This window comes from Myotis brandtii, unplaced genomic scaffold (assembly GCF_000412655.1).
Source record: "Myotis brandtii unplaced genomic scaffold, ASM41265v1 scaffold278, whole genome shotgun sequence".
Classification (NCBI taxonomy): Eukaryota; Metazoa; Chordata; class Mammalia; order Chiroptera; family Vespertilionidae; genus Myotis; species Myotis brandtii.
The window spans coordinates 270,671-293,816 of NW_005360594.1; the positions used below are offsets into that span (position 1 = coordinate 270,671).

The 23,146-nt window shown below is 44.5% G+C and overlaps 1 protein-coding gene across 1 annotated transcript in view; it reads left to right on the top strand.

Annotated features, from left to right (window-relative positions):
• Positions 1-686: 686 nt before the first annotated feature.
• Positions 687-23,146, top strand: part of MGAT5 (mannosyl (alpha-1,6-)-glycoprotein beta-1,6-N-acetyl-glucosaminyltransferase) — a 302,502-nt gene continuing 280,042 nt past the window's right edge. Inside the window, exon 1 of the mRNA XM_005868854.2 lies at positions 687-710. The gene's annotated coding sequence lies outside the window, so the exon portion shown is untranslated. The remainder of the gene's footprint in view (positions 711-23,146) is intronic.

Sequence of the window (23,146 nt, forward strand, 5' to 3'; positions counted from 1 at the left end):
AACATGCCCCTCCTTTTATTCTTTTATAAAGGTGTTTTATAGAGGGAAATATTACCTCTATAGAAGCACATAGTAGATATATTTGTAGAATGGCTTTTCATTGCTTTTTTGGGTTTTATTGGTCAAGGTGAAGTGGCTGTAAATAATCTGTTATATTTGAATGAACAGGTGTGTAATTCAGTGGGCTTTATCTCATGGCAAACTCCTTTGTTTTTTTGTAATAGAGCTGTTTGTTGCTAAAATTGTGTGTATACATATGATATACTTGGGACTGTGTGTATATTGATGTAGTTGAGTCTGGAAAGCTTTCAGATTGGTAAAAGCTTTGGTTTAATGCCTCCTGAGACTTGGAACAAAGAGCAGTTCTGTGCAGAGGCCCTGTCTCTGCCTTACTCCTACTGATCTAATAATGGATGGATTTGGATCCTAGCAAGTGAGATAATACAATTTATTAGATAAATGCCTCTAGAGTTGAAGTGATAAGCCTCTCACCTAGATATTTTTAGATATCCTTTTTTGGGGAGACTATCTTAAAAGGCACTTGGGTTCCAAAATGGAATAAGCAAAGTTCATAGAAGCTCTTTGTCAACCCGTCTCTTTTCAGTGAATCAAGGCTTTAAAGGGGAGAAACTTCAAAATGTCTTTGTCCTTGTGATTTCAGGAGTGATCACTGTTCTAAGTGGACATTGGTGAAGGACCCATTAGGCCATGTAAGTACTGTAGTAAGCAAATATTTACCTGGCGGAGCACAGATCCAGGATATTTGACCTGGGGAGGGAGAGGACCAAGTAGTTGAGTGAGATGGTAGCAATTGGAACAATCAAAATACAGATCCTGTAGGCTACCAGCGCAGCCCAATCCTGAGGGGACATCGCTGGCTATCTGGTTAAAGCCTAGTGGACTTGATCGGTGGGATAATTAGGAAAGACTATTTCATCTGTCTAGAATTAGTTAAGGGATGGGAGCAGTAGGCCATTTATTACTTTATTCAATCATTTAGTCACTCTTGTACGGAAGGACTGCTCCTTTTAGAGCAGCCCAACCAAGACCTGACATGGAGGATCATGATGTGAACAAAAGAAACAGCAGTGAACTGGAGTGTGACTCAACAAGATTGCACACTTTCCGAGCTGTGTCTACATCAAGAAACCATTGCTCAAAGACTAACTTTTCTTAAAGTCCCCAGTTACAAGCATATTTTGTGGAGGAAGCTGTTTGCTAAATACGTCCTTGTTTACCGACTGAATTCAGTAGAGCTTGAAACCACTGTTCGGGCTACCCTTGAGAGTTACCTTGGTAAATCAGGCATTCAGCTTGGGAGCAGAATATTTGGATTTCACAGGTTGATAGGATTTGGGTGTCAAGGTTATGGGGCCAACAGAATGAAACATTAAACATTCCTAATTCGTTTCTTATGTATGTGGGTCTTTGAACAAACTTTGTCTCGAACAACATCACAGGATTAAAAACTCACAAGCAGACGAATGTCTGATGTGAATAAAAGCCTTAATGTTAGGAAAATCCTGTGACTACGTGAGTTTTATCAGAGACTTCTCTCTAGCTGTCACCTTTAGAGTTTGTCCTGCTGGGAGAAACCAGAGAAACAGGAAGTGTCTTCTTCAGAACCTCAAAGGGATTTCAAATCTCTAAAGATGTGGGGATTTTGTCTGAGATGCAACAGCAACACCCCCCCTCCCCCTGCTTCCCCACATCACACACCACACACATCACTTAATGGAAATGGGGCTTCATTTCAGAGACTGGTCAGCCAAACAATCTGTCTTCAAGGGTCTGTTCTCAGATTAGTTTAGTGGTGGCAGATAGGGGTGTTTGCTCACTGCTCTCCAAGATTGTCAGGCAAGGCAGCTGGGGGTCGTGGGCTGGCATCCTGGAGCTCCGAGCTGGGTCTCAGATCCCTGATACCTAGTTGCTGTGGCTTATGCTAGGGGAGGGATGAGCATCTTCCTGCCTTTTCTGTGCTGTGGTGGTTTTTTGGTTGTTTCTTATGGCAGTGTCTGCACCTCCCACCTGTGCCACTCTGCACTGTGTGTGGTTGACAGCCTTCACGGAGCAGCCAGACGTGTTGGCGTCATGTGGCGCTCCAGGGCTCTGTCTATCCACCACCAAAGATGTTCTCCCCGCCGCGCCCCCCTGTACACCATACCTAGCTGCCTTGGAGAGGCCTCTTGGCTCCTGTAGGAATAACTACTGAAAGAGCAGCTGCCTGTCTGCCTCCCAGACTGATCGAATTGGGTTGTTGTCAACCTGCTGTTGGAAGAGTTCCCAACGCAGCAGACTTGGCTGTCATTGACATTTATAACTTGAAAGCCATATCACAGATGACTTGGCGTTTCTCTAATCCCTTAAATAGCCTTCAGAATATAAAGCACATGGCCTCTATACACGCTGGTGACTCCTAGGAGATTGGAAATAGCTGGGTCTTCCAGAAGGGAGAGAAGCGGCTCTCTGTCCTCCCGCATTGCATATCCCCTCTCCTGATATAGGCAGGATGAAGTTGTCCTGGCTGTGTGCTCAGGTGTGTATGGAACCATATGAGTCCATTTAGATCGGGAAGCCTATTGGCTTCTCAAAACAACTGACTCTTTGACTACTGTAGAGCCTGTGGGGAGAGAGGATATTATTGGGAAGCTGATGTCAGAAACTGTTTCTCAAATGGGTTGGTAGATCCTGTACCTAGTCTTTTAAGCCTTACTTTCTGAAAGAACCAGTTTCTAAGCTTCACTTCTAGACACGTAACTGGAAGAGAAAGATGCAGTGTTCATGGTAAAAATAAAATTAAAACCAAAGCCACCCAAATAAATGATGTGAACATACGCTGCCAAAGGAAGTGGAGGAAGGGCAGAATGAAATTGAAATACATCTTACTTGCCCTAGCTGGTTTGGCTCAGTGGATAGAGCATCGGCCTCTGGACTGAAGGGTCCTAGGTTCGATTCTGATCAAGGGCACATGCCCTGGTTGCAGGCTCCATCCCCAGTTGGGGGCATACAGGAGGCAGCTGGTTAATGATTCTCTCTCATCATTGATGTTTCTATCTCTCCCTCTCCCTTCCTCTCTGAAGTCAATAAAAATATATTTTAAAAGAAAAAATACATTTTACTTGCTGAGGTTCTATCTGGACTGTAAATTTCCTGAGGGATAGCACTGGCCTATTGCTCTTCCTACCGCCAGTGGCCAGCACAGAACCTGGTACGCAGCATTATGATGAGCTGAACAAATGAATATAAAGAAGAAAAGGTGTAGGTAGAAAAAGTTTGTTTCATTTTACAGTCCTGTGTCACTTAACACGGGGATACATTCTGAGAAATGCATTGTTAGGTGATTTTATTGTTGCTATGTGCAAACATCATAGAGTGTATTATACACACCTAGGTGGACTGGCCTACGTGGTATAGCCTGTTGCTCCTAGGCTACAAGCTGGTACTGCACCTTACGTCAAGAGACTAAATTGAGCACAAGGGAAAATAATGCTATCGAGAGATGTGATAAACATGGCATACTGTTGGCATAACATAGCATGCTCTTTTATAAGTAGAAAGAGTCCACTCTAATAACAACACAAAGTATAATAAATACATAAACTGGTCCTTTATCCTCATCAAGTACCAGGTACTGTACATAATTGTGCACTGTACTTTATGCATTGGCAGTGCAGCAGGTGTGTTAACACTGGCTTCGCCACAAACATGAAAGCAGAATACATTGCACTTTGATGTTTGACTGCTATGACATCGCCAGGTAACAGGAAATTTCAGCTCTGTTATAATCTTACTAGAGGCCCAGTGCAGAAAATTTGTGCACTCATGGGGGGTGTCCCTCAGCCTGGCCTGCGCCGTCTCACAGTCAGGAGCCCTCGGGGGATGTCCGACTACCGGCTTAGGGGGAGTGGGCCTAAGCCATCAGTCGGAGCTCATGGGGGGTGTCCCTCAGCCTGGCCTGCGCTGTCTCACAGTCAGGAGCCCTCGGGGGATGTCCGACTGCCGGCTTAGGGGGAGTGGGCCTAAGCCATCAGTCGGACATCCTTAGCGCTGCTGCAGAGGCAGCCACTGCTGCTGTGCTCATCAGCCGTGAGCCCAGCTCAGGGCTCCTGGCTTAGCGGCGCCACTTTGTGGGAGTGCACTGACCACCAGGGGGCAGCTCCTGTGTTTAGCGTCTGCCCCCTCATGGTCAGTGCGCATCATAGTGACCAGTCATTCTGCCGTTCGGTCTATTTGCATATTAGCCTTTCTTTATATAGGATGAGACCACTCTGGATGCACTCTGCTGTTGCCTGAAACGCTGTTATGTGGTGCGTGACTGTGTTTGCCCTGGTAGGGCTGACATTGAAATCATTAATCAACAAACCTCGATTATGGGATTTAAAGTTAGTGACGTTTCCCTGTTGGCATAAAGATGAATAATCTCAGAAGAGGCCTAACAGAATTGGGGACTTGGACAGCAGGCCTTAGAGTGATTAAAATGAAACACCACTGCTGAGCTGATTTCTTTCTGCGGCTCCAGGATGGTAGTCAAGTTAGGCAGTGTGAGTGTCTGGCCTCATCTGTGAGCTGTGCCAGGCAGGAGGGGACAGGAGCAGGCTCCGGAGCCAGCTTGATGGAGGCCACGGGCTTCGGGAGATTATCAGCTGAGGAATGCCTGTCACCGTCCTGGCCCTTTGCTGTGATGTATGTTGGTGCTTCATCTGAGTCCTCTTCCTCAGAGTCCAAGAAGTGCCTTGGAGTCCATAAGACTGCACTCCGGTAGCCACTGCCCATATTCATAGAGGAGTATGGGGTAACCGTACTTTCCCTGGCCAAGGGAAGGGTGAAAGGTGGGGCCGCAGGGCAGAGGTCAGGGCTCTGGACACCCACTTGTCCCAGGCCAGACGTGGAGCGCAGAGCAGCTGTCTTCACAGGCATGCGTGGTGTGGACTAGATCTAACCAGAATTCCCGTTTCATGGCGGGAGGTTTCAAAACAGCATCTTGCATCTGTTGTCTGGCTTTACTTGAACACAGTATTTAAACATTTTACATATTTCAAGTATCCAGACAGGTGATACCCAGACGAGCGTGGAACTTGCCAAAACACTCACGCATGTCCTTCCCCCTGGTTCACTGCCTTTCTGATCTCACCAACGACACATGTCTTATTGATTATGAAAGATGTTGATGTGGGCTTATGATAAAGTCATGGTCCTTTCGTCCCTGGAAATTCTACAAAATGAGGTCTGCCGGGAACCTAGACCTACAGTAGCCCCAGCACACCCACGCTGAGGAGGTTGGTGCTGCCTGGGTCTGCCCCAGTTTCCTTTGCTTATTCTGTTACCTTTGCTTATTCTGTTACCCTTGTTGCCACCTGTTTTTCTCCTCTTCACTTTCAAGAAGGTGTGTTTCAGTCTTTTCTCTGCCTGGGTCAGGACGCCCTTGTAATGGGCAGTTTATCATTCCGGCTCTGCATCCCGTTCCCTTCCCCTATACTCCAGCATACTGATGCCACACACCAGCGACTCGCTTCCTAAAGAACCTCTCCTTTCTCCGAGGCCAGTGTGGGATTTCTCCCCGTATGTCCTCTCCCCGGAGGAGGCGGGCAGGGGCATTTCACTTTGCTTTCCAGGTTGACAATGATGGATGGACAGCTTCTGTCGGGCAGGCCGAGGCTCTCCCTAAGGTGAATTAACAGAGGTAAGGTCATGGACAGGTTTCTAGTCAGTTCTTTCACTATGGCCATGTTCTGGGACCAGAGCCCATGTTATTTTAGCCCTGTTGATGGATGGCTGATCATCACTTAATTCTTTGTTTTGGTCTGAACCTCAAGATGGCTTATAAGAACCAGTGTCCGCAGCTCACCATCCAGGGAACCTACAGGAATCACTGCCCCCAGCTCACCATCCAGGGGCCTGCAGAGAGTTTTATCACCACCCGTTTAATGAGAGATGCCACCTTGAAAGGAAGGTAGAGTGAGTTGCTGAGCCTGGAGGAGGGAGGAGAGCCAGGTGAGGGTGAGGCAGGAAAGATGGGGTAAGGGGGTACAGTATTGGGAATTTGGCAGAAGAGTTTGGGTACTTGGGGTGCCTGGAGAAAGAGAACAGTTGTTAAAAATTATAAGCCTTCATGGTCTGGTACAATAAAAAGCAGTTACTAGAAAAGTGAAATAAAAGAATGAGACAATTCAAAATAACAAGCTCTTAATTTTATTATTAGATTCAAAAACATAAAATTACCCTATCAAATTGTTATAAATATTTCAGAATACTAACCCTCTATTTTGGTACTCGTTTCTTCACAGTCCAGCAATGCCTTGTGGACTGGCCCTACGCTGTAGCGTCCCTGCCCCCCTTGAATAGCACTGGCCTGGAGGTGTGATCTCAGCTTCATGTCTGCCCTGGGTGCTGGGAGGCCCACCTGGCCTTTCGGAATCTGGGTGGTTATGCTACAAAGTGCTGGTTGGTCAGTACTGAACTGCTCTCTCTGACAAGAAATGGGGGACCAGGAACAACAGGGGTTCGTTCCTGAGCCCCTGACTCAGCGGGTCTCCTAAAGAGATCTTCTGGAAGGAGCATCCTGGGGTTATTTTATATACCCCATGGTCACCTCGACCAGATGTCTGACCAGCTCATTGGAAAGGCGTATGTCCTGCATTAGTGACCTATCATAAACGGACCTCCGTGTGTGTGTGTGTGTGTGTGTGTGTGTGTGCGTGTGTGTGTGTGTCTGTCTGTCTGTCTGTCTGTCTGTCTGTCTGTGTAGTTATTTTTCTTGTCCATAGTTTTGGGCTGCTGCTGCTGCCAGTGGGGGGAGTGGCCCCTTTTAAGAAATCAAGACTAAATAGGCCCTGACTTTTGAACATGGGCCCTCCAGGACCACCCTGCAGTAATGCCCATCCCAGTCCGTTGGAAGTGGGGAATGGGTGGAAGAGCCAGCGTGGGAAGACTTTGGCAGGGCCTGGCAGTGCTTACTAGTAGTGTCACTTTCCATTCATATTCTATCGCCTAGACCTCAGTCTGTGTGTGTCGGGAGAGAATGCGGTTCAGTGAGCAGCGAGCATCCCCCATAGCCCCCCTTCTCCTGCTTCTCTGACCCACTTATCAGAATCGTGTTCACTGTTGCATTCTTTTATCCAAGTGAACTTGTTTATTCCTCTTTTCTGCCTGCCCTGATTACAGTCTGGCAATCCATTTTTATGCACTAGGCTGAGAAGCAATGGAAAGACAAGAGCATGGAAGTTGCCTCAGAATTAATGGGTAGTGGTGACGCGGGCTGCTGTCAGCAGCCAGGAGTGGCCAGTGCTGACTATGAGAGTAAATTGGATACGTGCCATAGGCTGCATTTGGATTGTTGTTTTTGTTTTGGTTTTTGAATCATGGTATTTATGAGTTGAGAGTAATGCTTAGTCTTCAAAAATTACACTTAAGCGGAGGGAACCGTGGTTCAGGGGCAGCCAGTAGCCCATATTGAAAGATGGCAGAGGTAATGTAACTTGGCAAAAAGCTGAAGTAGCTCTAATATCTTTATAAGTATACTTTTCTTTTTCCTGCAGCAGTGAGTTAAAAAAAGGCAAACACACCTTCACTGGCTCTCAATTCAGAGAAGCCAGAGACTCAGAAAATGACAGGTGAGATTTGTGGGATCGTGTGTGTGTGTGTGTTTGGGGGGTGGGTTCTTGGCAAAATTGCAGGTGTGGCACCCTTCTGGAGCTAGTGTTTTAGTAGGATGTGAGTCAGAAGAACTGGAGTAGGCATTTTGGACAGAGAACCTATTACTGAAAATTATGTAGAGTACATAGGTCATAGAAGAGGCGAGACACCCAAAAGTATGTGGTGACCCAGATATTTGCAGCCACAGGAAGATGTCCCACCCCTAGCGCTGCAGGAGGATGGGAGTTAGGGGTATCATCAGAAATGGGAAGGGCTGTCCCCTGGAAAGAGCTGCATCCATAGAGGAGACGGCCCTGGGCTGCCGGAAAGAGGGGAGAGACCCTGGCTGCTCCGTGTGCCTGCCCTCCCAGCTTCTGCTGGTGCCTCCCACAGCCACCTCTATGGAAACCAGTTGGCAATGGTGTTTGGCAAATGTCCTTTCCTTTGATATCTTACAAAAAGGACAAGGTGGCCCTGACTGGTTTGGCTCAGTAGATAGAGCATCGGCCTGCGGACTCAAGGGTCCCAGGTTCGATTCCGGTCAAGGGCATGTACCTTGGTTGCGGGCACATTCCCAGTAGTGGGTGTGCAGGCGGCAGCTGATTGATGTTTCTCTCTCATTGATGTTTCTAACTCTCTATTCCTCTCTCTTCTTCTTTGTAAAAAATCAATAAAAACAACAAAAATATATATATTTTTTAAAAAAGGACAAGGTGTGCAGAGAATGGACTTGAGAGCAAAAAGGTAGATAGATGACTGGCATGGGGTGTGTGACCTTTTGGTGAGAGATTGCTTTAGGAAGAAATTCTGAGTTTTTACTTTCTTCCAAGTCATATTCATGTGTCTGTCATTCTCTATCTCCTTTGTTATTTTTTCCTTAAATTTGTTATGCTTTTTACACCATGTGATTTTTTTTAAATTGACGTACAGTATTTGACTCTCCAGCAATAACTAACATTTGCAGAGAGTTCACACTATGCTAGGAAGCAGTGCTTTCTCTGTGCAGGCACAACTTGCATTAGTGCCCCTTGCTGTAGTGCACCTCGTTTCAGTGCACCTCACTGTAGTGCACCTTGCTATAGTGCACCTTGTTTCTGCGCACTTCACTGTAATGCACTTTGCTGTAGTGCACCCCGCGTTAGTGCCTCGCTGTAGTGCTCTTCACAGATACTGTGTTTTCATCAATATCGAAGCAAGAACCCCACCAGCAAAAAGATTGCAACTCACTGAAGGTTCAGAGGATAGTTAGCATGCTTTTGGCGATAAAGTATTTTTAAATTAAGTTATGTACATTGTTTTCTAGGCATAATGCTATTGCACACGTTAATAGAATACAGTATAATGTAAACATAACTGTTATATGCCCTGGGAAACCAGAAAGTTCCTGTGATGCACTTTGTTGTGATTCTTGCTTTATCGTGGTGTCCCGAAAGAATCTGCAATGCCTTAAATCATTACAGCTACTCAGTGAGGCAGGTATAGTCAGTTCTCATTATTTGTGGACTCTGTTTGCAAATTTGTGTTCTTGTTATAATTTATTTGTAATGCTAAAATCAGTAATTACTGCCCTTTTGTGACTATTCACCAAGTAGAGGAGAATCTGAGTCCCCAGCTGAGATAGAACCAGGCTATGCTTTGCCTTCTTGTTTCAGGTCTCATACTGTAAATAGGTGTCCTCTTTGTGATCTAATTAGTGCCAATTTTGAGGCATTTTTGATTTTTTAAAAATGTTTAAAATGCCCCCAAGCGTAGTGCTGTCTAGTGTTCCCAAGTTCAAGAAGGCTGAGATGTGCCTTAGTATAAAATAGAGGTTAGATAACTTCTTCAGGCATGAGTTAAGTCTTGTGCCTGTGAGTTCAATGTTAATGAAACAGCAGTATGTATTAAATAAGGTGTTGCCCTGGCTGGTGTGGCTCAGTTGGTTGGGTGTTCTCCCCCTGCACCCAGAGGCCCTGGTTCAATTCACTGTTAGGGCACATACCTTGGTTGCACTTGTAGGCTCGATACCTGGTAGGGGTTGTGAAGGAGGATGTTTCTCATATTGATGTTTCTCCCTCTCCCTCTCCCTTTCTCTCTCTCTAAAATAAATAAAAATATATTAAGTAAGGTGTCAGTATAGAAACATACTAGTAAACCGTGCTTTTATAGGTATATTGATCAGTTGACGACAATTTTGAGACCAGAGCCTCGCAGGAACCTAACCCTATATTTCTCTGGTTCAGTATTCACTAATTTAGTGTTGGTGGTGACTTTATGGACTATAACTACTATGAATAAAAAAGTTGATGCACTACTGTTATTCTGGTTTATAGAGACTGAGGCATGTAGAGTTAAAGTTGCCGACATCACCAGTGTGATCAGACCTGGGCAGTGTGGCTCCCTTTGCTCTTCACTTCATACTCTCCTGCCTTTCATATCTGTTTCATACTCTGTTACGCCTTCTGAATCTGCTGCTGATGCTGCTGGAACCATCCTGAGGGCTATTTTCAATGATAAAACGCCTGATGGTAAAGCCAACAATTCTCTCTGGTTGAGAATTGGGACGTGCATAAGCCTGCAAGAAGGGTAACAATATTTGACGTTTGTATAGAAACCTCTGTGTTTTGAGTGAGTTCTCACAACAGCAGCATTGACCTGCATTTCATGAATAAAAACTGGCGTCTTGGGAGGTTGGGATTGGTCAGGGTCCCAGGATGAGAAAGTGGTAGAACAGTGACTCTAGTCAGGTTTCCTGGCTTTGAGTTTTTGGCTCTCCCCTAGGTGGGGCTGGGGAGAATGTGTGCCCTGCTGCTGCTTCCGGTCTGCCTTGACCTGGAGGCACCACAGAGAGTGAGAATTGTGTGAAGAATAAGTGATTCTAAGAAAGGGACCAGAAAAATATTGTTTAAATAGACCATTCATTTTCATGTTCATAGAAAATCTTTCATGGGCTTGAATGACGTTTTAGGAAAGATGTTCATTTTTTCCCCTGTTCATCAGGGAAATATTTGAAGTAAATAAGGAAAGAAAGGAAAAATAACTTGAGACTGCTGGCACTTTGTTATCGGTATACTTTCTAACAAATGTTCCTGCCCTCGCTTTAGTTTCCTTTTGTATTTAAGTTTGTATGTTTGGATAGGAAATAGATGTACATGTTAAGAATTACAAAGACATTATAAAAAACAATGACATCTTTGCCAGGCGATCACTACACCCGATTTCTTGTGTACAGCAGGTCCTTGAAAATTCTGGAATAATACCCTCTCCTTCAATGTTGTTTTGTTACAATATTGATGAGATGCTGTAAGAAGCCTAACTCTCATTTTTATCAACTAGACTGTGCTAAAATTGTTATTTTTCTAAAGAATGTGTTTTTATTGATTTTAGAGACGTAGGAAGGGAGGAGGAGAGAGAGAATCAATGAGAGAGAAACATTGATTGGCTATCTCCTACTGGGGATAGATCCCTCAACAGGGGCATGTGCCCTTGACCAGAAATTGAACCTGTGACCTCGTGAGTGTAGGGGACGATGCTCAACCAACTGAGCCACATTGGGAGAACTAAAATTGGTTTTGTTATATGTCATTTTGCCTAGAGTCACAATGTTAAGTGAGGACTTACAGTCCTCTTCCAAAGGCGTTCTAACCTCTACTCCTGTGACTTGCAACTGCTGTTGACTTTGCCTCCTAGGGCCATTTGTCACCTCTAGGGCGGAGGGTCAGGTAGAGCCCAGGAATGCTGCTAAACATCCCACAATGCACAGAACAACCCACAACAAGGATTATTCGGCCCAAATAGGCAGCAGTGCTGAGGTTGAAAAGCCTGCTTTCCCCTCAGTATGAACTGAAGGGCTGTCTTAATGTATGAAACAACAGCTTTGTCTGAACTTTGACGTTGATTTTGTGTCTTTGGAAGGTGTTCCTTCTCCTGGTTCTTTTGCTTCTGGTTGGGCTGTAGTTGCTCCATGGGTGGGGATGGGAACGTCCTCTCCGGGTACCAATACTAGGTGGTACATGTCTATAGAGACTAAAAACAATAAAACGACTTCAGCAGGTGTGTTTCTATAGAGACTAAAAACAATAAACCGACTTCTGCAGGTCGGCTTTTGTGTTATCACACTATGTGGGCAATTCTAAACAAAGCCAGTTGTAAAATATTTCCTGGAAAAGCTCTCTTGTTTGTCTTAAGTTCTAAATAGCTGCTAGTAATGATTTTATTTAAATATAGGTAACTATATATACACACTTAGGTTAGCACACTTTTTAAACTAACCCTTTAATAACCATTGTATTCTGCATGGAAATTAATTTTGAGAACTCCCTGTCATACAGTTGGCCCTGGCATATGTGTACTGAGCTGTACACGTCTTACATTCCTAACAGTTCAGAATTGGCGCTTGCTTAGGCACAGTTCATGCCTCTAACCCTTGGTACATGGTACAAGGAATATAGTACAACATATTCCTATGTTTAAATAGAGCCTTTCAATAAACAGTGATAGTGCAGTTTAAGACGAAGAAATAGAACTTGGAGTCTCTTAAATTCTGTTATGCTGTGTGACCAGTTGGAGTTTTTATGTGATTAAAATTTTAAAAAATGCAGGATTGGAACTTTTATGTGTAATGTTGTTTGATAAGTTCATATTTTGTTCATAGAAGAAGTAATTTACTGAATTTTAGAAGTAACTTTAAATTTGACATTCTTTTTAAATGGCTGCTTTAAAACTGAAGAATGATTCAAGAATAATGATGGATTATTGCATGATTGTGGCTGGAAATAGTTTTGTCCTATGGGGGAAGGAATGTAAAATAGTGATTTTCCCTAGGTGTCTGCCATGCTAGGTACGTCATTGTTAGGACACTTGAGGTCTTTTAAGAAAAATGGATGGAAGAGAAGGAAAACGGGCCTAGTAAAAGCAATTCGTTATTTTAGTTGATCTGATATCTGTCCCAGGTGAAACCTGGGCTCTTTCAAAAGCTACATAGGATTGAAGTTCTGACCTATTAATGTCTTGGTCAGAGTAGCCAAGTTTTGCCCTTCACCCTAATGTTTTAAAACATTTTTGTTGAGTTATATATAAAGAACAGTGTCTTCATTGTTAGTATATAGCATGGTGAATTGTCACAGGCAAACACAGCTGTGCAAATGTACCTGGATCAAGGAGCTGAACTGCACAGTCCCCAGAAGCTCCTCTGAAGATCCCCATCCACCCCCCTCCCAGCAACCACTGACCTGACCTCCAGCAGCACAGGTCAGTTTTGCCTGGTTTTGGCTGTTACATAAATGGAATTAATTATACAGCACATGAAGAGAAGACTAATTTCTAACCCATCTCTGGGCTTTGATTCTGGCTGGAGATATATGAAATATTCCAAAATGTGGCAGTTAAACCTCTTGCGATTATAGGGGTAGATGAACAAAAACTCCCAGTCTATTTCATGTGCAGCTGTGCTAATGGAAGCACCTAGGCCTTCAAGTAGTAACATTTTAAATGTGTGCTTCTGAAATGAAGACCACAACCAACCTAATGAGGACATTACTTGTTGGGCTTTAGAATTTTATTTGGAAGGCAGATAATTGTACAGAAATTAAATTGGAGTTTGTGTATGTATTGAAGCACTCAAGTTCATTTGCAGCTAGAGTAGCTTATAGGCTCAAAGTGTGGTCAATGAGCTGAATACACCGTATAGGAGCTTATAATTGGATTTGGGTTGGAAGCCATCATGATGCAGTGCACTCTTATTGCATCGTGCATTATAGTCAGAATACCATTTTCTGAGTAGTCAGTGTGTCATGTCTATAAGGACGGAACGGATGGGAGGTTTCCTAGTTGAAGTTTGGGCCACGAGGACCTGAAATTGCCCTTCACAATATGGGGAAATTTAGTACTCAGTTCGAAGACCTTTGGGAATGTTGAACTATTAAATTACTGTAAAACCATTACTTAGAAAAAATAGCCTCCTCTGCAGCCATCATCTGTGGCGAGAATATGTGCTCTCACTCCTTCCTGCATCTGTCCTGGGCTGACTCACTCATGGGGAGCTGCAGCCAGGGTTGGAGGTTGGTGTGGCTCCTATGAGGTGTTATGTGGCAGCAGGGCACCTGGGAAGTGAAAAGCATTTGCCACTCAACTTCTGTGGTTTCCCTCAGAGATGAAAAGGGAGAGTTCCAGCAGAATTGTAAATCAGGGATGTTGTCTCTGGGAAGCTGGTCTTTGCTCATTTAATATTTTGGTTGTGGAAAGCATTCTCTTCCTTCTTCCACCGTAGTGGTTCCTAGCTATCTTCTCAAATAGGGAAGCATCATATATGCTTTATTCTTTGAAACTTATTTGTGTTCAGTTGCTAAATCTGCCTTTATCATGTTTGTTTGTTTTGGCACTTTCAAACCTTGTGCAGGAGAGGAGCCATTTAGGAAATTATATCTGAGATGGGAATTGGACCATGTCACTCCTGGGTTTCAGGCTCTTCAGAGTCACTGTTCAGCTACAGGGGAGCCCTAAGTCCTGCTGTAGCATAAAGAGCCCTGGTCACCTTGTCTTGCCTTCCAAGACTCCCCTTGGCACCTCCTGCCTCCCTGTATGTTCCAGGCGAGCAGGGTACTGTGCCCTTGAGTGGGACTGTTCGCTGGTGCTTCTGCTCTGTGCACAGGCTCCTTCCCTGCTGGGGAGCCTTCCTCCACCATCCTCTCATTATCCTTATGACTCCCCCAGGGTTTTCTTCCTGATTCTCCCGGGTAGGATGACAGAGTTTCTTCTGTGTCCTTGTGATACCTGTGTCTGTCATGCACTCTTGCATTTGTCCACTGGTATGTGCCCAGCATCCAGAGTAGTGCTCAACAAATACCTATGGAAACTGTGGGTGGATTTCATTTTTATATTATATTCTAATCAATGGATGGTCTGTCTCCCCACTACAGTTTGAGGGCAGGGATCATGCCCAGTCATCATCACATGCTTAGTGCCTGACAAAGGTTCCCAAAACCGTTTGAATGGAAGGCAGGCAAGGCTGGCCTGTAGGGAGAGCATTTTAGCTGCAAGGAGAGTTTTCCTTGCACTGAAATCATTTGTATTAAGTCTTGAATGTACAGGCAGAACCTCATTTTGTGGCGTTGTGACAGGTGCAAGGGAATCCCAGAATGCTGTGGGATAAGAACCATGCCCTGTTACTCCCCCATTGCCACCCCCTTGTTTTTTAAATAGAAATGCCTCTTGTATGGGCAAGTGTTGATGAAAGCACTCATCTCTCCGAGAAAATGCCTGTCAGTGATGTTGATTACCCTGTTGATTGCTGAAGCAGGAAGACATCAGTTTAAAAAAGTGGGTTCTGTAAAGGCAACATTAATTATCATCCTTTAAGGGAAATAACTGTCATTTTCACATGATTACTGTACAGCCCAGTATAGGCTGTGTGTATTGTATGTCTTACTTCATTTCAGCAGTGATTTTGGTATGAGTGCTGGCTGGATTTAGGTACACAGCTCCTAGGACTAGATCAGAGTGGCGTGTTTTTTTTCAGTTCCCAGAAAAAGAAATTAGATGATGGTATAGAGATTTTTAAATTTTGAGTCTTTCTTTCCTTAACCTGCTTAGATCATTGGCAATTGCTTATTTCCCAGTGAGTGCCCAGCGGGTGGTGAGATGAATAACAAAGGAAAAGCCAAATTTGGTAGGAGAGCAGAGAGATGTGAATTTTCAATATTTTCTACATTTTCTGTGGTGCAGAGGGTTCTGCCGGAAGCACATGCCCTGTGCTTGCAGTTGGATCATTCCTGGGCCAGAAGAAGGGGTTCCACGTTGCACGATGCCCTGGTGTCTGGAGAGTTCGGGATGTTAGGGACTCTGCTGCCCTCACAAGCTTGAGGACCCCTGGATTACAAACAGAGGAACTTTGCCTGAAGCCCGTGGCTCGCACTGGCTCCTTGCTCCTAACCTGAGGGAAAGAAAATGAGAGAGAAGGCTGATCTCAAAACACATTCTTTCCCCGTGCTTCTCTCTAAATGGGAGCATTGAGCAGGTAACAAGGTTGGTCCAGGTACTGCCACCTCTGGAATGCGTTGGCCTTCTAAGGTGAGTGGTTGTTCCTCTGCATGGAACACCCTCCACTGGCCCAGGAACCAGGGAGAGTCACTCAGTCTTACGGCAGAAAGGAGACAGTGAATGGGGGCAGCCATAGGACAGTGATGCCCATCGCGAAGGTCTCACTGCCTAGGGAACTCTTCTGTAGCGAGCCAGCTCCTCTCTGCTGTGGTGTGACAATGCCACCTCAGAAGGACATTCACTTTCCCAGGCCTGAGGTTACTGGGTTCTTTGGTCACCATGAGCCTGCCCTCAGGGCCACCACCCTTCCCCAGAGAAAAGGAGAATAGTTGGCTGTGACCACTGTGAGTATTGAAGTGCCATGCTGGGCACGGGCTGGGCTTTCCTCGCCCTCTGTCCTCATCAGTGATGAGACGCCCTGCTTCCTTCTTAGACCTGACTTCCACTAAGGGGGCTGCTGCCCTTCAGTTCCTGATTCCTCACCCTAGAGCAGTGGTCGGCAAACCGCGGCTCGCGAGCCACATGTGGCTCTTTGGCCCCTTGAGTGTGGCTCTTCCACAAAATACCACGTGCGGGCGCGGACGTATAGTGCGATTGAAACTTCGTGGCCCATGCGCAGAAGTCGGTTTTCGGCCTGGGCGAGTCTGTTTTGAAGAAGTGGCGTTAGAAGAAGTGGGGGTACGTTCGCTGAGGTGGACCCCTCAGATTGAGGACGTTTTTAGCAAAGGCCAGCTTAGGAGTACCCTAATTAAGTTAATAACAATGTACCTACCTATATAGTTTAAGTTTAAAAAATTTGGCTCTCAAAAGAAATTTCAATCATTGTACTGTTGATATTTGGCTCTGTTGACTAATGAGTTTGCCGACCACTGCCCTAGAGCATGGGGACTGACGACATATCCTCCTGGTGGGCCGAAAGATGGCCAGTCTTGTCTGTCTCCCCTGCAGGAAGTGCCCAGGTTCTGCCTGTTAGGGTCATTGTGTTCCCAGGGAGCAGCTCAGTGAGCAGCCAACTGGGTCTTTGCAAGAAAGGGGGGCACTTGGAAATTCTCTCTCCCCATTTACTAGTGGAAAGAATTAAACTGGCAACTGTACGTACTTCACAATTTGGGTAAATTTACCAACCAAGAAGCGCTTGGGGCCTTTTTGTGTAAATGTTGGATTGTCAGGTGATTTGGTAGGGAGTCTTGTCATCTTAGGATCAGAATCACAGGGTTAGTGGGAGCATTGGCTCCGTGGGATGGGAGATGTTGCCTTCTGAGCTTGCAGACAACAGGAACTGGACTGAGAGTGGGTTGCCCCTGGACAAGTGCTGTGGGAGCTGGGATGCACAGGATGGTGGATTGTGAGTTTGATGACATCATCAAAGCCATTCCTTCACTTGACATGTATCTGTTGAGTCCCTGTTCTGTGTCCAGGACCATTCTAGGTGCTGGGGATACAGTAAAGACAGAGGAAGTGGGGAAATAGGTAAACCATATGTCAGGGGGAGATGAGGCTGAAAAAGAGTCAAGTAGGGCATGAAACAGCATGCTGGGTTCTGTGTGCGATGTGGTGGCCAGGAGACTGCTTTGTGGAGACCTGAATGAGGGCATAGTCAGGGCAGTTTCCAGGGTGAAAAGAGTTCTAAGAGGAGGAAACAGCACATACAGTTGCCTGCGGCAGGAACAATCGTGACCTTGCGTGAGAGCCGTGCGGGTAGTGTGAAGGACAAGGACCTGAGTTAGGAGGGCGAGTTGCTGGAACTCGTGGTGCTGGGCAGGTTGCAGGGTTTGGGTTTTACTCTGATTGTGATGGATGTGTGTGGAGTTTTAAGGAAGGGCAGGTGGAGGGGGCCCTGATCAGATTTATATTTTATAAAGATTTATATTTTATTTAGCTGCTGTGGAGAACTGGCTGTAAGAGACAAGGGTGGAAGCTTAGATATCTAGTAGAATGTCGGGTAGGAATGACTGTTTTCCTGTGTAAGGCGATGGTGGTGTAGGCTCAGGTGAAGGGAGGGAGATGGTGAAGAGGGCTGGCTACCTCATTTCCCAGCGATCAGCCCCTCTCTGTCTTGTCTCCTGCTACCTCTCCTATGAATGATTTCACTCCTACCGCATACTCGTCTTGTATTTCCCCTAGATCTACACTCACTTTATTTCTTTAAACATCACTTATTTCCTGAAATAATACACATGTGTTGTAAACATACACATTTGCTTGCCACTTCTTTGACTTTCTCTCCTGTTGGCATGCGAGTGCCACAATGGCAGGCAGACTCTCATTTACTGCTGAGTCCCAAGTGCCTATAGCAAGCATGTCAAATCTGTCAAATCAAAGGCTAACACAGGCAAAATAAACAAGGTTTAAGTTTATGTGGGCCGCAAAAAAACAAAAGCTTCAATTTTCATAGAAACGTAGGTTTATTTCAATAGAGACACGCTGAATACAAAGGGCTGAAATAAATGAGTCATCGTTAACAAAATAATAGAACATTTTCATAAAAATTAATATTTTTTCTTGAACATTAACTTACCAGACACCGAATAACTGCACAAATTAATAAGTGTAATGCAAATCAGCCTATTTTTCTTGTTCTCCAAAAGCGAAGTATTTCCTGTTGCGCACCCAAACAAGTCAGTCCAAGACTAATGACATGGCAATTGGTTGCTAAAATATTCACTGCTAGTATTAGTGGAGAGAAATGGTGCACCTGCGTGTAAGGTGCGTAAGGGAAATGAATGCAACACGATTATAGTAATCAGTCATTAGCGAACATTGTAGTTTGTTATTAATAATTATGTATAACAGGATATTGTAAATTAAGTTACGAAATTTTTATTAAAATGTTTCTTACATACCATTATATAGGCTGGGTTGCAAAAATATTCGTTGTGGGTTGCATGCAGGCCACGAGTTTGACATGCTTGGCTTAGAAGCTCAAAATATTTATGAAGAGTGTGTGAAACGGAAGGACAATCAGCTGATGCCCTGATTACATAATTTCTATTGGAAAAATTGCCACAACTGCCTGAGGTTTAAATGCAGTGCTAAACTCTGAAAACATCACACTGTAATGCCAATTTCATAAAAGTGAAGAAGTATTTAACACTTTAGAGTTTAAATAATATGAGGAGGATATTTGTGTCAGTCATGGAGAGGTTTTGCTTGTGGTGAAGGAGATGATAAGGAAAAGGAACAATTTTGAATCTATTGATTTGTTGCAGTGAAAGTCATCACTTTCATTTACATCTAGTGCCATCCTACTGTTAATTTGTGTTTTTTGTTGGGAAAGACTTTCAGGGAAGTAGTTAATCTCCCCAGTACTATCTGTGTTCTCAAAGTTAGTTTTCCCAAATTACAAAGTTGTGGGCTGCTATCATCATCGGAAAGCTTGTTCCCCAAGGAAACGAGCATGTGGCCACTCCAAGAGTGGAGAGTGAGAGCAAGTGGGGATGGAGAAGAGCAGTGACCGGGGTCCCTCGGAGGTGTGGGCAGCCAGCAGTCTCCACTTTTCCTCTAGCTTCATGCCTAAGAGAGTCTTTGCTATGTGGCCTGGGACAAATTCCTTACCCTCACTGTGCCTCGGTGCTCTCATGTATAAAATGGGGATAATAACAGTATCTACCCATAAGTTGCTTTAAGGATTAAGTGAGTTAATACATTTAGAAGGTCTTAGAACAATGTCTGGGATAGCAATTACTCAAAACATTTCCGCTATTATTATTGAATGGGGAAAATTTTGTAGTCCTTAGCAGTTGGTGTAAATTTAAGCAGATAAAAGTTACGTTATTTGGACCTGGGTATTGAGCCAGTGGGTATTGAGTCAACTTGAAATGTACGTGTGGGGGAGTATTCTGACACCAGGTGGTGTTCTGCAATCTGATTCTAATGCTTACCATCTGGAGTTGTGTGGAACCCGTAAGTTAAAGGGTGCAGTCCTCAACAAGACTGCAAGTGGGGTTCTCAGGCCTCTGTCACTTCTGACTGACTGACTCCAAATCCAGGGGTTCCCATGACTGTCTCAGGTCCGATAACTCACTAGAATGACTCACAGGACTCAGAAAAGTGCTACACTCATGGTTACAGTTTTATTTTAAAGAATATAAATTGGGACCATTTAAATGAAGAGACACAGAGGGTGAGGTCTGAGAAGGCGCTCAGTGCTGGGCTTCCACGCCCTCTCCCTGTGGGATTTAGGGTGCGTCACCTTCCTACAACATTGTATTCACCAATTACGAAGCTCCATTAAGCTCAGTGTCCAGAGTTTTCACTGGGTTTTTATTATGTGGGTGTGATTGATTGAGTCATTGGCCATGTGGTTGAACTCAATTTCCAGCCCTCTCCTCTCCCCAAGACTGGGCTAGCTCCAAGCCTCAACCCTTTGATCAATGGTTGGTCTTTCTGGTGATCAGCCTCCAATCTGAGTCTTCTTATCTCTTAGCATAAACTCAGGTGTCACTCAGGGGCTCATGAATAACAATGACACTTCTTTCACATGGGAATTTCCAGGGTTTTAGTCTCCCTTTTAGGAACTAAGGACAAGCACCAGTCAAAATTTTTTGTTTTACAATATTCCAGATAGCAAGGTACAAGATGGTGGCCTGGGAGGCAGCCCAGCTCTTGTCTTGGTGTCCTCGCTCTCATCTAGTGTCAGGTCGGAGTTACAATGAGGAAGTAACATGTAATTAGTCTTGATAGCTCCAGCTTCTCTTTCTTTAGAACAGCTTTATATAGTCTCCTAGTGATTAAGCTGTCTTTTGGGATTTTATAGTGACCTTTTATTAAATAAGTCGCAAAGTCAGCATTTTTTAATTTGAGTCTTTCAAAAATATGTCTTTTAATTTGTCCTGTGATGCTGTATGAATGCAGTGAATTACTGACTGGTCATAGCTGTCTTTCTGGCTCCCAGAGGTATCCTCCACAAGTGCATCCCAGCTGTGGTGGACATGGGGTGCTGGCTTGTGGATGGGCAGTCAGTCTTTTTGCATCCTGTGTTCCTGACCACTGAATGCTTGTGGTCTGGTGATCTGCAGGCTTGTGGTAAGACTTTTCCTGTGGCTGTCTTTGCTATTCTCAGTGGTCATTAGTGAATGCCCACCGGATTTCACCATTTATTCTTTGATTCCTGCAGTAGTGTGGTCTTTATAGTCCATCTCTTTGATTCTCTGTATCCCAGGCTGCTCACTAATGTGAACATCACAGTATAAGTTGGTCCTTGCAATTAAAGATTGAGTATTTCCAGAGGCTTTTTCATCTTTTCTTAAGCATTTGTATCCTGCCCCTCAACCTCTGTTCCATAGCATTAACCAGAAGGGCTTATCTTATTAGGGCTTAAGTGGCTGAAGCACATTAACTAGATACAAAGCTCAAAATAGGCCCTTTGCTTCCAAATCACTCTTTCCCTTGTAAAATAGATATAACATAAAATTTATCATTTTTAACCATTTTAAGTGTACAGTTCAGTGGCATTAAGTATATTCACATTGCTGTGCAGCCATCACCACTGTCCAGCTCCAGAACCTGTTCATTTTCCCACCCGGCCCCTTTGAACAACGACTCCCATTCACCTCAGCCCCTGGCAGCCACCACTTTTTCTTCCTTTTTCTGGTACCTCACATACATAAAGTCGTACAATATTTGTCCTTTTGTCTCTGGCATAATATCTTCGAGGTACATCCATGTTGTAGCATGTGACAGAATTATCTTTCTTTTTAAGGCTGAGTAATATTCCATTGTATGTGTACACCATATATTGTTTGTCTATTTATCCATTGATGGACATTTGGGTTGCTTTCACCTTTGGTTATTATCCTATATAATAAAAGCCTAATATGCAAATTGTCCCTTTGACCGGGAGTTCAATCACTTGCTATGATGTGCGCTGACCACCAGGGGCCAGCATGGAACATGGTAGGTGTTGGCAATGCAGCACTGGCAGCGGGCGGCAGTGGAGGTACTGCCCATCCTGATGGGCCCTGATGAGAGCCGGACAGCAGCAGGATGGTGGAGCAGGTGAGTGGACAGTGCCAGGCCAAGGTGGGTGTGAGTGGGGCCTGATCGCCCCGCAGACGACGACCAGCTGAGGGAGCCAGGCGAGGGCCCAATTGCTCCCCCGATCGTCCCGCAGATGGCGACGGGTGGCAGGGGGTGGGGCCGCCGCCCGGCTCCCAGTGCTGAGGGAGCTGGGTAGGGGCTTGATGACTCAGGCGGAGGGGCGCACGTGGGTGCCTAGGGGCCCAGGTGCTTCCCAGGGTTCAGTGGTCAGCTGGGACCTGCCCTTCCACGCCAGACGCATACGCTTCGATCACCAGCCAGGCCTAGGGACTGCACCCATGCACGAATTTTGTGCACCAGGCCTCTAGTTGCAAATAATGCTTCTGTGAACTTGATGTGCAGTTATGTTTCAGTTGTTACTTTCAGTTCTCTGGGGTACCTACCCAGAAGTGGAATTGCTGGATCCCAAATCCTTTTTTACACCAGAAAACAAATATGCCCTTATATGTGATTAGTGTGACCAGGCAAATAGTTACATGCCAAAGTAATAAACCCAGGTCACTTTTTGATGAGTGTGCCAATGGGAAGTTAGTCTACTTTCCGATTTGGTGTGCTAGTACAGAGTGTGTGTTCATCACTGATGGGACTACCCCATAAATGTTGATGCTGAACATGTGAATAAAGGTGGGTGTGATTGATAGCCTATAGTTCCCAGATGTTAATCTTCTTCCTTCCTCTCATTCTTCCAGGTAGTTCCCATGTGGTTGCATCATCTAGGGGTTAAAAGCCTAGACTCTGAAACCAGATTACCTGAGTTCAAACTCCAGCTCCTCCAGTGGACAAATTACCTCACCTTCCTTTGCCTTATCATCCCCATCATACAATGGGGTTATCAATACAGCACTGCTTCAGATTTGTGAATCACTTATAACAGTGCCTAGCATATAGTAAATGCCTGCTAAATGTTGTGGTTGTGATTTCTATTAGCAGTAGCCATTTGCACCTATCTGATTGGCAAATAATTTTTTAAAGGGACAATAATATATAGATAATAGAAACTTCGGTGAGAGCGTAGGGTATATGGGCATTCATACCCTGCTAGTGGGGAGTACAAATTGGTATACACTTTCTGAAAGAAAATAGGATTATTATGTCAAAAGCCTAAAAATCCTCTTATGTGATCTGGTACTTCCTTCATTCTAAGGAAATATCTGAAATTGCAAAGGTAGGAGTGAAAGACAGTTTATTGTTATGTTGTTTTTTAATATAGAAAAATTGAGAGAAAAGTATACATGCCTAATACTATGGGATTATGTAAGTAAGATGATATGTACGGGCAGTGGAGTACTGTTTAACTTTTACATTGTGATAAAAAATATTCTCATGGGAAAGTGTTTAAAATGTGTTAAGATATGAAAACAGGCTATAAGAAAGCAAGTATAATATTTTGTGATATATATATAGAGACACACACACACACACACACACACACACACACACACACACATATATATACATA